The sequence below is a fragment of the Bactrocera dorsalis genome, chromosome 2, assembly GCF_023373825.1.
Source record: "Bactrocera dorsalis isolate Fly_Bdor chromosome 2, ASM2337382v1, whole genome shotgun sequence".
Lineage (NCBI taxonomy): Eukaryota > Metazoa > Arthropoda > Insecta > Diptera > Tephritidae > Bactrocera > Bactrocera dorsalis.
In genome coordinates, this window is record NC_064304.1 from 51,174,221 (window position 1) to 51,187,365 (window position 13,145).

General features: G+C 37.5%; 1 protein-coding gene across 1 annotated transcript in view; it reads right to left on the bottom strand.

The window, feature by feature from the left end:
- LOC105226093 (homeotic protein antennapedia) overlaps positions 1–13,145 on the bottom strand; it is a 183,725-nt gene that overhangs the window by 114,653 nt on the left and 55,927 nt on the right. The window contains exon 2 of the mRNA XM_049447838.1: positions 2,342–2,396. The gene's annotated coding sequence lies outside the window, so the exon portion shown is untranslated. The remainder of the gene's footprint in view (positions 1–2,341; positions 2,397–13,145) is intronic.

A 13,145-nucleotide genomic window follows, 5' to 3' on the forward strand; every position in this document is an offset into this window, starting at 1 on the left:
TCGTTCTCAACATCGACATCAATGTATACCAAGCTTGTTGTGCAACGAAACAACGTATTTGCATGCGCCAGAATTGTGTCTTTAGTGTTGTTATTAGTATTTTTTGCTTGGTAAAGTAAAATATAAGGAGTGGGAACAGAGAAATTAAACAGATGCGGTCAAGATACATTAAGTTTCGTGGCAACTTGCGTTTTGCTTATCCTGTCTACCGGTTGAAAACGAGCTACTTAATTTTAGTGTGCGTGACCACGGCCACCAAAACACTGCTCACAGCTTAGACACTGAACTTTCGAGTATGCAGAGAGAAGAGTTAGAGGTAAACAATCACAATGGTCGGCGTATATGTTGCGCATGTGCGCGTTTATTATCTTGACGATTCATTTCAATGCGCACGCACTCCTCTAAAAGTTTTTTTACCAGCTTTGAAACGCACTTTAAGCAATGTATCTTTGTAGCTTGCTTGGTGCAATAAAATAAAACGGTCGAAATGTAAGCGGCAACCGATTCATTTTTTGAAAGTCTCAAAACAGTACGGTCATAGTGGGCACAAATTTGATATCCCTCATAGCTTTTCTCTTTCCTGAATAGTGGATTTCAACTTAAGTAGATTAGGAACAACCTATTTGAAACCTTCTGATGATATTATGTTATTAACCGTTATATTATGAGTTTCCACTATTACAGATTTTTGGGATATACATATGAGAACATATAATAGAAAAAGAAGAAGAGAGTGCAAGAAGGTATTAGTTTCAGTTTTTCTCATCTCATCTGAAAAGAGGTCATAACTACACTCATAACATATTCCTGAGATATGTTCGAGTTACCAATTTCTTTCCACAGATTGTTGTATATACGGAACACAGTGTTGTAAAGTGAGTATATTTATATGGCCGTAAGAATCTTGACTTCATTGATGTTATTGTATATGTATGAACATATATGTATATATACATATATATTAGCATGTTTAATCATTTAGTGTGTTTGTTGTGTTTCAACTTGGCGAATTGCAGGCAATACCATGATATTTGCGTTCCATGTTCGTAGAGCTGATCTTGCCCCTCGGCGCTCAAAGCAAAAAAAACTAAATTAATGTTTTCCTTCGTTCGCTTCTTGTTGCTTTTACTTGGTTTTGTTTTACGAATTGTTATCCGTTGGCGTTTGTAATATTGTGTACAGCTGTGGCTCGCTCGTTTTGTCGTCAGTTATGTGCTGCAATGCGCACATCTACAATACGAAGTGTGCTTACTGGTATAAGGTAAACTGTCTACGTCTCGCAATGCTGCTATTTGGTATGCAATTTTAACATCTTATTTGGATTATACTTAAAACGAAAGCGTTTAGTGCAGCAATCGCTTGTTTACTGTCAATTGAATTGTCAATTGGTTCGATGACAAGCGCAGGCCCAGTAACAGAACAGGCGCATCCAATTTTTAGTGTCCATATGCCAACCTGACGTTGCGGTGGTGAATATCGGTAATGGACGACTGAAGGTTGTTTTCTTGTCAGGCTTACAAGGTGCAAGACGCATGCGTGTAGATGGAAAAATTTTCTCTTTTACTTGGCAATCCTTTGAAATATGGTAATTTGACACAGTGTTAATTCTTTAGCATTCACAAAGTGTTTAAGTATTTGGAAAATTCTTTAATGGTATCCACAAACGCACTAATTCATATGCAATAAGAAGAAAATAACTATTTTTTATATTTAAATTTGCATTAAACTTTTAAAATTAGGGAATATGATATATAATATATGGGTCATTTCATTCAAGGTTTACCATCAAACATTTTTAATACAGAACATTTTTGTGTTATTTGAGGCAAATATTGGAAACCTATTTTTTATTTCAACAATTTTAGAGTTATGAGTTTTCAAAATTTCATTGGTGGGAAAAAGTAGCTGTAAATATTTGTGTAAACGAAGAAAATTATTTCATTAGAAAAATAACTGGCCGGCCTATTCTCCAAGATTGTTGCACAGCAGTCTCTTGCCCGAAATTATTTTTAAAACATAATGGCATGCATTAAAAATCTAATACGCGGTTTATTTCATCTTGCTTAACCCTAAAAGGTCATTTGTTAATCGTATAATAGTCTAAGAATCAGTGTGCAGCTATATAGATATATGTATGTATATTAGTATATTTTATTGAATTTTCCGTTTGTTACCCTTAAAAACTGAAATAGCCCTATTCCTTTCCACTTACTTTTTGTTATTTGCTCTCTGTTATTCAATGAATTTCGTCTAACTATTATTTTATTCTGGTCTCATAAATTATCGACTTCCGTCTGTTAGCGTTATATCGCTAAAAAAGAGTATGTTCGCGAAATCTCACCTGCGAATTTTATTTATTTTCCTGGTCCAATGATCCAAATGTCTACGAAATGATTCTGAAAGAGAAATAAAAAAGTCAATTGCATTTACAATCATGTAATAAATGGTATCTTTGTTGAATACTTTGCATATTTGAATAATTTGACTATACGTGTGTGTGACTAAATTTGAAAATGTAACTGGCTATGCACCCAACGGAAAGGAAAAAGATCTTTTTTAAAATTTTTTATATACATTATGATTGGTCACTTTGTATGGTAGCTATATCCTATAAAGGTCCGATATCGGCGATTTTGACAAATGAGCAGCCTCTTGAAAAGAAAAAGACGTTTGAAAAATGACAGATGGACAGATACTATACTGACGGGCAGACGAACATAGCTGAATTGACTTAGCTTACAAACTTCGTGGGTACAAAAATCGCATAAGCTTTATGCAGAATAGAACTGTCCTTTAACGCCATCTGCTGTTCGCTAGCCGAGACATAAAAGAATGTATGTATGTATATGGAAACGATTGCGATATAGAGGTACACACATATATACTACATGTATGTGAGTAAGACCGTCAACCGCGTTGAGCACACTAATTTAAAACTTCTGAAGTACTGTATACCCTTGCCCATTGGAATTGAATAAGTTCAGTATTTTATTGTGATAATGGAAGTTGTTCCAATTATCAATTAAAAGAACATTATAAACAAGTGGCCAGGGAAATACTTTAAGAAATAAACCCATATAAAACCCCAACACCCAATAAAAGTCAACCATAGGAAACGGAGTCTAAATATTCGGTACCTAGGGTCTTGAACAGATTTTATTGAATTTAAACAATTTTTGGTCATAATGTAGAACACACCAAAGACATTATCTGTACAAAGTTTTATCCCGTTCTATTAATTGCTTCTTAATTTATCCTCTGGAAACTGAACCAATCAAATGGTACTTAAAATTGAGTAGATGAACAAAACTCTTTCCAACTGGTTGCAAGAGTATAAAAAGTAGTGCTCGATACTACTGTAATCGTACCCATATTGTATCCTTTTAGGTGGGCATATGTATGTATATGATATTAAGGACATATTTTACCTTATGCTAGTTTACATAAACATATTTACATACTATATATAAAATTGCAAGTTGTCGCAAGAGCAAATATAGTATGGAATTGGATTTTGCTTAATTTGGTGCTTAATTTTATTGCGTAATTTCACAGACTGACAGACATCTACGGTATTAAGACAGACGAAAAACATTTTGACGGATATATTGGGTTACGAGAAGATGGACGTTTCTTTCATTCTTTAAGACATCGAAGTACATACTGTTAATTGAAACATTTTAAATTGGCTATTTGCGGGCTAGTGGAAGGGTATTGGCCGTTGGCCGATTACCAATTATATTAGAGTAACGGAAGATGGAGACATGTGTAGAAGTTCACGCATGTGAGAAAAGTTCTTTGATTGCCATTCACTTGGTAGTGGCTAGAAACGATTCTTTTACATATTGGCTCAAGGAGCTCACGACTTCCGGCCTTAGACCAAGTATCCTCTGGGTAGCCAAATAACACTCGTTTGAAGGCGAATTAAAGTGAGAAGGCAAACCTACCCTCCCCAGGATTGTGCGCTGGAATTGGGACCCGCCACGAAAAAAACACCCCAATGAAGATAAAACAACAGTCTCCGAAAATAAACCCCCTTCTGATGACGACCATGACAAACGCATTAAGGATAACGATTTGAGAGCATGCACATGGAATAGTAGGTCTTTTAATTGGGAAGGTGCCGTTGCAGTTGGTTGATATTTTCGTAAATGCAAAGGCTGACATCACCACCGTTAAAAGAGGTACGATGGGCACGACAAGGATTAAGACGAAGGATCTAGGTGGCATTTGCTACAGTGGCCATATACATAAAGGTGCGCAAATTCGGTGTGGGATTCGTGGTGCCAGAGACTCCGTCGCCGAGTCCTGGCAATCTCACCTATGTGACGGTAAATTCAGCCTCCATGATGCAACATCTCCAAATGGGTTGAGGCTGATCGACTACGCCGGGGCCTGAAATAAGGTTATCTGTAGTATCAGATTTCAGCATAGCAAAATTCATCAAGATCGATCCTGTTAGATATCTCCAGTGGTTTAGACGTGCGTATGCTCGAAAATCTTAACATCGACTCGAACCACTAAGTTGTTGAAGCCAAGTTACCCGCAAAAGTAACCATTGGTTTTCGGGAAATGTAAAAAACAGCTGGTACGATGACGGGTGCCGTGTTACAGTGGAGAGAACTGTCTACACACAACATTACAAACGACCACAACACGTTCAGGATGGGGTAGATACCGAGATATAGGAGGTTTGACAATTAAGTAATGAGACTTATTTTATTGCCGCGTTTGTGGTAAATCTGTGACCTTGAAATTCCCTTTTTCTTTTTCCGGCATCCCTCCCCTCTCTATTGATATACATATGTACCATCGCTCTAGCTTGTTTAGTTCGCCTGCTGCGTCAAGTTGAGTAGACGTGTGTTTGTAGTGCTCGTCACGAAAATGGAAAAACGAAATCAAGAGCAACGCGTCGCGATAAAATTTTGCGACAGATTGGGCGAAACAGCTGCGGAAACGTACGCTATAATTGTAAGAGTGTATGGTGATAGTGCTCTACGACCCGGAAACCAAACGCCAAAGCTCACAATGGTTGTCTCCGCGAGCCCCCCGCCCGAAAAAAGCTCGCATGAGCGAGTCAAAGAAGAAAACGATGATTATTGCCTTTTTTGATAGCCGTGGAATCGTCCACAAAGAATTCGTTCCACCGGGGAAAACTATGAATCAAGTCTACTATTGCCAAGTACTCGAAAGATTTCGAAAACGAGTCAACAGAGTGCGCCCAGACATTGTTCGTAACTGGATCCTTCATCACGACAACGCGCCGTGCCACACTGCCCTCAGCGTGTCCCAGTATTTGGCCTCTAAAGGAATCGCCGTGTTGCAACAGCCGCCATATTCGCCCTACATGTCACCCTGTGATTTTTTTTGTTTCCTAAAACAAAGTCGGTGGTCAAAGGAACCCATTTTGAGTCGATTACGGACATCCAGGCGGCCGTAGCGAGGATACTCGCGAACATCCCAGTCGAAGCGTTCCAGAAATGTTACGAAGCATGGAAAACGCGCTGGAATCGCTGTATAGCTGCCCAAGGGGACTACCTTGAAGGGGATGGCAGAGTTGTAGAATAATTTTCAAATATACGGTTTTTATGGAATCAGTCTCATTACTTAATTGTCATATTTCGTAAAGAGGGAAGCGATACGTATTTGCAGACAAAAAAAGAGAGAGGCCGAAATGCGTGAGTATGAAGAGCTTGACAAGCTGGCCGACAGATCTACGAAAAGACGCGGCGACTAAACGAAGCCTTCAAGACTGAAACAGACCCTTGTAGAACCCCCGGAGGTGATCTAGTGACTGATGCCCAGAACATACTAAACTTTTGGAAGAAAAATTTCTCCAGCCTATTCAATGGCAAAGAAGCATAACACTCGGAGATGGTGAATCCGATTACCCAATCGATGACCATGGAGCAGACGTTTCATTTGCCCAATCATAAAGAAGTCCAAGTAGCATTTTCCCGTCTGAAGAATAATAAAGCGACGGGGGCCGATGGATTGCAGGCCGAGCTATTCAAATATGGCGGCGAAAAACTGAATAAGCGGCAGCTTCTTTGTAAAATATGGTCATACAAAAGCATACCCACGGATTGGAATTTAAGTGTGCTCTGCCCACAAATCGGGAGACCCCACAATCTGCGCCAATTACCGTGGGATAAACTTTCTCAACATCGCATATAATGTCTATCGAGCGTAATGTGTGAAAAGTTACAGTCCATTGTCAACAAACTGATTAGACCTTATAAGTGTGGCTTTAGGCCTAGAAAATCTACAACTGTCCAGATATTTACCATGTGTCAATTCTTGGGAAAGGTCCGTGAGAAAGGAATCGACACACACAACTTCTTGTTGATTTTGACAGCACGAAAAGGAGCTGCGTTTATGCCTCTATCTCTGAACTTAGTATCCCCTTAATACTGATACGTGTATAAACTGACGTTGAGCAATACCAAAAGTTCCATCAGGATCGAGAAGGACTTCTCCGAGCCGTTCGATATGATGCGAGGTTTCAGATAAGACGATTCCATATCGTGCGATTTCTTCAATCTATTACTGGAAAAATAATTCGAGCTGCAGAGCTAAATATTTTATAAGAGTGTATAGCTGATGGCCTCAAAATCAGCGCCGTTAGTTCTGCTTTCTCAAGACAAGTAAGGAAATGAAACAAATAGGTCTGGTAGTGAACGAGGGCAAATCGAAATATCTACTGTCATCAATAAAACAGTCGTCGCAATCGCGACTTGGCTCCCAAGTCCTGTTGACAGTCATAACTTCGAATTCGTAGATAATTTCGTCTATCTTAGACCCAGTATTAACACCAACAACAATGACTCTTGCCAACAGTTGCTACTTTAGACAGAGTAAGCAATTGAGAAGTAAAGTCCTCTGTCAACGAACAAAGATCAAGCTGTCAGTCATTATTCCCGTTCTACTATATGGTGCAGAGGCATGGACGATGACAACAGCTGATGTGTCGACGTTACGAGTTTTCGAGAGAAAGGTTCTGCAGTTGATTTATGGTCCTTTGCGCATTGACAACGGCAAGCATCTTATTCGATGATGGAACGATGAGCTGTACGAGATATACGACTACATTGTCATAATTCAGCGAATTAAAAGACAGCGGCTACGCTGGCTAGGGCAAGTCTTCCGAATGGACGAAAACTCGTCATACGGGGCTAGAAAAGACATAGGCCCTTTTTTTTATCATTTTTAGATGAGAGATTGAAATTTCGATTTGGGACTTATGCCTCGATTTTTCTACATGTACTTTGTTTTACATGCACATATCTATGTATACACTTATGCATACACATAGTGGATATGGAATACCGCCATGCAAACAACTGCCTGAACTTGCGTTCATTGTTTTGCAATTTACACCTTTTCTACCTATTTATTGTAAATTTTCCCAGATTTGTTCTTTTACTTTCGTTTGAAGCTGAGACAGTCGGATTCGGTTACCGTTCACGTTGGGAATAAACCTCTTAAGTAAAGCCAATGGCTGTCTAAATGTCTAAGCTTATCATATTATTGAACGAGCCAGGCGGCTATATTCAATACAGTAATGGTGATATAGTATTTTCTGCTGCGATGTTTTTTCCATTCAACCGAATGCCACCGTTTTCCTTGACTGTCAACTAAAGCGTAACCAAATATACAAACAAAAAAAAAATATGGCAACTTCGGTATATGAGCATCTTCTTTGTTCGCAGCCTTTGACTTTATAAGCGGCGTCCTCGTTAAATTTAATATAGAGGAGCTTTGTTCTTCACACTCGAAATTTTTGAAATGAGCTTATCTATACTTTCTTGTTGATACACTTAAAAAGATGAACCCAAATATAATTTTAGAATATTTCTATTCTATATTCAATATTAACATGTTTATACTATAAATACCTTGAATTGTTGACGATTTTAGCTTTTTGAATTGAATTTTGCTCTTTGTTTTTTGCTTTGGGAAATAACAAAATATTTTGCAAAAGTACATACTATACGAGTATAACCAGAATAAAGTTTATAGCCTGAGCGATCTACATTTAACAAAGAAACTGAATGGAATAGCAAATATTTTGGTCTTGAAATTATAAATGAAAATGGTTGCATTGAAGAGTTCATCCATGACTCCTTATAATTCCACTTATGACATCATGTTTATTGATTAAAAATTTAAGATATTTTTATAGTTTCACAGATTTCAAATAACGAGCGATATATGTATAATATTAAACTACATATATTAAGTTGCTATTTGATAAAAATTACAATTTAGAAACCATTAGTACTATTCTCTTAAGTGTAGGTTTCATACAAACAATTCAACTTGTTGAGGTTTGCCGCTATTGTGTTTTAAACGTTACGACTTCTCTCTAAATCGAGTTGTGTCAATTGCTGGGCAAAGTCGTTCACTTTGGCTTCTGAAGATTTAACACTACGCTGTCTCGTTTAAACGGGTAAATGAAAGGGTACCGTTCTCGGATTGGGTGACACATGTATGCAGTTGGTTCGACATCATGTATTCGTACATTCCCATGTACCTACATTTAAGTATCTCTCTTTGCCACTTCACAAGTCGGTAGTGTTAAAAGTGTTAATTGTTAGGTGCAATATAAGAATAACCGACATTAAGGTCATAAAAACCATCCGCCAAAAATATCGCATTTTTATTATTAATGTTATTTTTGAATATTTGTTAATATTGGAAAGGATGTAATAGTACTTAAAAAATTGACAATAATAAAAAGAGCAATTCAGTACTTTTATACATTGACAAGTCTCCAAATTTGAGATTTTAAATTACATAGAGACAATTCCTTTGACTTAAGACGACTTTGCAATTCATTACGTGACACTCACAAAAATGCATCAATTGAAAAGGAACATTTATAATTAGATATTCTTCTTCTTCTTAATTGGCGTAGACACCGCTTACGCGATTATAGCCGAGTTAACAACCGCGCGCCAGTCGTTTCTTTTTTTCGCTACGTGGCGCCAATTGGATATTCCAAGCGAAGCCAGGTCCTTCTCCACTTGGTCCTTCCAACGGAGTGGAGGTCTTCCTCTTCCTCTGCTTCCCCCGGCGGGTACTGCGTCGAATACTTTCAGAGCTGGAATGTTTTCATCCATCCGGACAACATGACCTAGCCAGCGTAGCCGCTGTCTTTTAATTCGCTGAACTATGTCAATGTCGTCGTATATCTCGTACAGCTCATCGTTCCATCGAATGCGATATTCGCCGTGGCCAACGCGCAAAGGACCATAAATCTTTCGCAGAATTTTTCTCTCGAAAACTCGCAACGTCGACTCATCGGTTGTTGTTATCGCCCAAGCCTGTGCACCATATAGCAGGACGGGAATTATGAGAGACTTATAGAGTTTGGTTTTTGTCTGTCGAGAGAGGACTTTGCTTCTCAATTGCCTACTCAGTCCGAAGTAGCACCTGTTGGCAAGAGTTATCCTGCGTTGGATTTCTAGGCTGACATTGTTGGTGGTGTTTACGCTGGTTCCAAGATAGACGAAATTATCTACAACTTCAAAGTTATGACTGTCAACAGTGACGTGAGTGCCAAGTCGCGAGTGCGACGACTGTTTGTTTGATGACAGGAGATATTTCGTCTTGCCCTCGTTCACTGCCAGACCCATTCGTTTTGCTTCCTTGTCCAGCCTGGAGAAAGCAGAACTAACGGCGGTGTTGAGGCCGATGATATCAATATCATCGGCATACGCCAGCAGCTGTACACTCTTATAGAAGATTGTACCTGCTCGATTAAGTTCTGCAGCTCGAACTATTTTCTCCAGCAGCAGATTGAAAAAGTCGCACGATAGGGAGTCGCCTTGTCTGAAACCTCGTTTGGTATCGAACGGCTCGGAGAGGTTCTTCCCGATCCTGACGGAGATTAGATATTACATTTCGTTATTTATATATGTATTTAAAGCTGAATGAAAATAAACATGTCGGTAGTCGAAATTTTCTATACCGTAGTAAATAAGCACAATTGTCAAAAAAATAAAAAATAAATAATTAAAATGTTGACCTTGAATCAGAATATTTACGAAATTTATTTCAACTTGTTTCTTTTTTGTAATTCTTACACGTTTGAGATGTTAACCAAAATATAACAAGTAAGGAAGCGCTAATTTCGAGTGCAACCGAACATTTTATACTCTTGCAACTTGCAAGAATCAAAGTCAGGGAAATACTTTAGGTGTAAAACCAATCATATAGAGTCAGGCGGATGTTCGAAAATCCTGATATTAGTTATATAGGGGCTAGGCTAAGTTTTCGCTAAACGCCTTATAAACACGCTCTCTTATTTTCATTTGGATAACTCACATATTGACCGATATATGCCGTACAAAGGCACCCGGAAGTTCGAAAATCTTTATATTAAGTATATGGGGGCTAAGGGAAGTATTGGTTCGATTCAATCCATTTCTCACATACCTTTCTTTGTAAGATAAGAATTATCCCTTTATTTCAGCTACATATATATATATAACAAATTGAGCGATATTTTCGATGAAGAGTCAACCATAGGTAACGGCGTCTGAATATTCGGTACCTAGGGTCCTGAATAGTTTGTATCGGATTTAAATAATTTTTGGTCATAAGGTGCATACACCAAATACATATATTATTCGTTCAAAGTTGTATCTCGCCATATTAATTCCTTCTTGATCTGTGTACTGGAAACTAAACATATCAAGTAGAATTTAAAATTGTATTATATGGGAAGTAGGCGTGGTTGTTGTTCGATATCATCCATTTTCACAATGTGACATAAGAATAAAAAAAAAATGTCACGTACTAATTTTTGTCGAAATCAGTTTGTCGGGTCCCGAGATATGGAATTTCAGTAAAAAGTGGACGGTGCCACGCCCATCGACCAATTTTCACACTCGTTTGGATAGGTCCCTTTCATACCATCGCAGTGGTAAAATTAAATGTCCCTGAAGTATTTAGTTATTGATTTATTGCGCTTTCAAAAGTTTTTAACAGTACCGTTATATGGGAAGTGAGCGGGGTTATTATTCGATTTCATACATTTTCACGGTGTTGATAGAGATTCTTATAAGATTTGTACTCAGCAAATTTGGCTGTTGTAGCTTAAGTAGTTTAGGAGATACACGCCCACTTTTTCAAAAAATTGCACACAGGTACTCCTTGGCACTGCAAACCTCTGTACCAAATTTCAGCTTTATACCTTAATTTAGTGCTTAGTTATGGCACTTTCCATGTTTTCGGTTAATGGTGATTTGTGGGCGTCGCAGTGGTCCGATCACGCCCATCTACGAAGTCGAAATTTTTTTGTACTAAGGAACCCACATTCCAAGTTTCGTCGAGATATCTCAATTTTTACTCAAGTGACAGCTTTCACGGACGGACGGACGGGCGGACAATCTAATTCAAACGAATTCAACTTTTCTCGCCATCCTGATAGGGTTATATATGAGGGTTATATATATAACCCTATATCTGTCTATCTCGATTAGTTTTAGGTGATACGTACAACCGTTAGGTGAATAAAACTATAATACTTTGTAGCAACTGGTTGAAAGAGTATAAAAACCGACTATCGATTAATATATCGTATGATCTCTATAAGCAAGTTTCAGTATATTTAAAATAGGTGACAAATTTAACCCTGCTGTTAGGTTAAAAAAAACTTGCGAATCTTAGGTTAGAGGTCCATTTGGTCCATACTGCAGTTTTCATACAAAATAACAATTTAATCTTAGTCTTTATATTTAGTTTGGTTCAATACTTGCTAAATATTATTATTTTATTATTTACTCAACTCTGGTAAAATAAAAACTAGGCGAGGGGTTCCCCCGTTTTGCATGTTACAAAGAAAAAAAAAAATTGGACCAAATGGTCCTTAACCTAACATCAGGTTTTGAAATATTCTGCAAACAACGCCATAATTTCTTTATCGGCGTACAACTTGTTAAGCTGGAATGTATTTGAGAAAAACAATAAACGTTGTTTCTTGCAAAAGCTTTTAACAAATATGCAAAAGTTACGTTCAAATGGGCGGAATACTTTTGCTTTAGCAAATCGTAGCGAAATTCATCAATCAATCCTCGAATGGCTATGAAAGCTTTCCTTATTATAGCGCTTGTTATATCTCTTGTGAAATATGTATCTTATTTGCAGCGACCTCTACTGTTATCTCGAACAGGCTACGATACAATGATTTTAGTTTGGACACAAACCGCTTGTGTCCATTGTGCTTCAAGGATATGCAGTTAGTGCACAGAACGAAGTGTAGGTAGCGCTCCGAAGGATTTTCAACCTATATGGCAACACTAGGACATGGATTGAAGTTTACAGAATTGTAAAACAAATTAACCGTGCGATTCTGCAACTTGAGACAGTCTCAAGTCTCTAAATTTGAGATTTTAAGTTAGAGACAATTTTTGAGACTTCAGACGATATTGCTATTCTGTAAGTGACAGTCACAAAATCTATTACATTTCATTATTCAGAGATGTTTTTACACTTGAATGAAAATAAATATGTCGATAACAAATATTAAATTTCCTATAACATAGTCAAAAAACATAATTATCAATAAAAATAAAAATATATGTTGACTTTGTTTCATAATATTTACGAAATTTATGTAAAATTGATTTATTTTTCATCTTTTCGTGTTTGCGTTGCTTACAAAATATAAAGAAACGACAATCGATTTATATCTATGATTATCTCTATTCAGTAGATGCAAAATGGCAGACAAGAGCTCTTTTTAGTTTTGTGACCTGCTAACTACCAGGTCTCAATATTTTAAGACTAACGCTAGAGACTGTTTAGTGAATAGTAACTAGTCTCAAATTGAGACTTTGCCTCAAAATGTCTCAAATAGAGACTAGAGACTGGTTACAGAATCCCGCTATAAAACTGTTTCACATGAAATACATTTATTCAACTTATGAGTATGACTTGGCATTTTAAACATTGCACTTAATTTAAAAAAGCTCTTTCATAGTATGTAAAAGCGTATAATCTTCACTGATGAGAGGTGTAGAGGATGTAGTCCAGTAGAGCTTTGTGCTATAAAGGCGACGGCGAATTCGTGCTGCCAAATGTTATATGTAATATATATTGGTAAATAGTATTCAAAATAGCAAATACTTAAGACA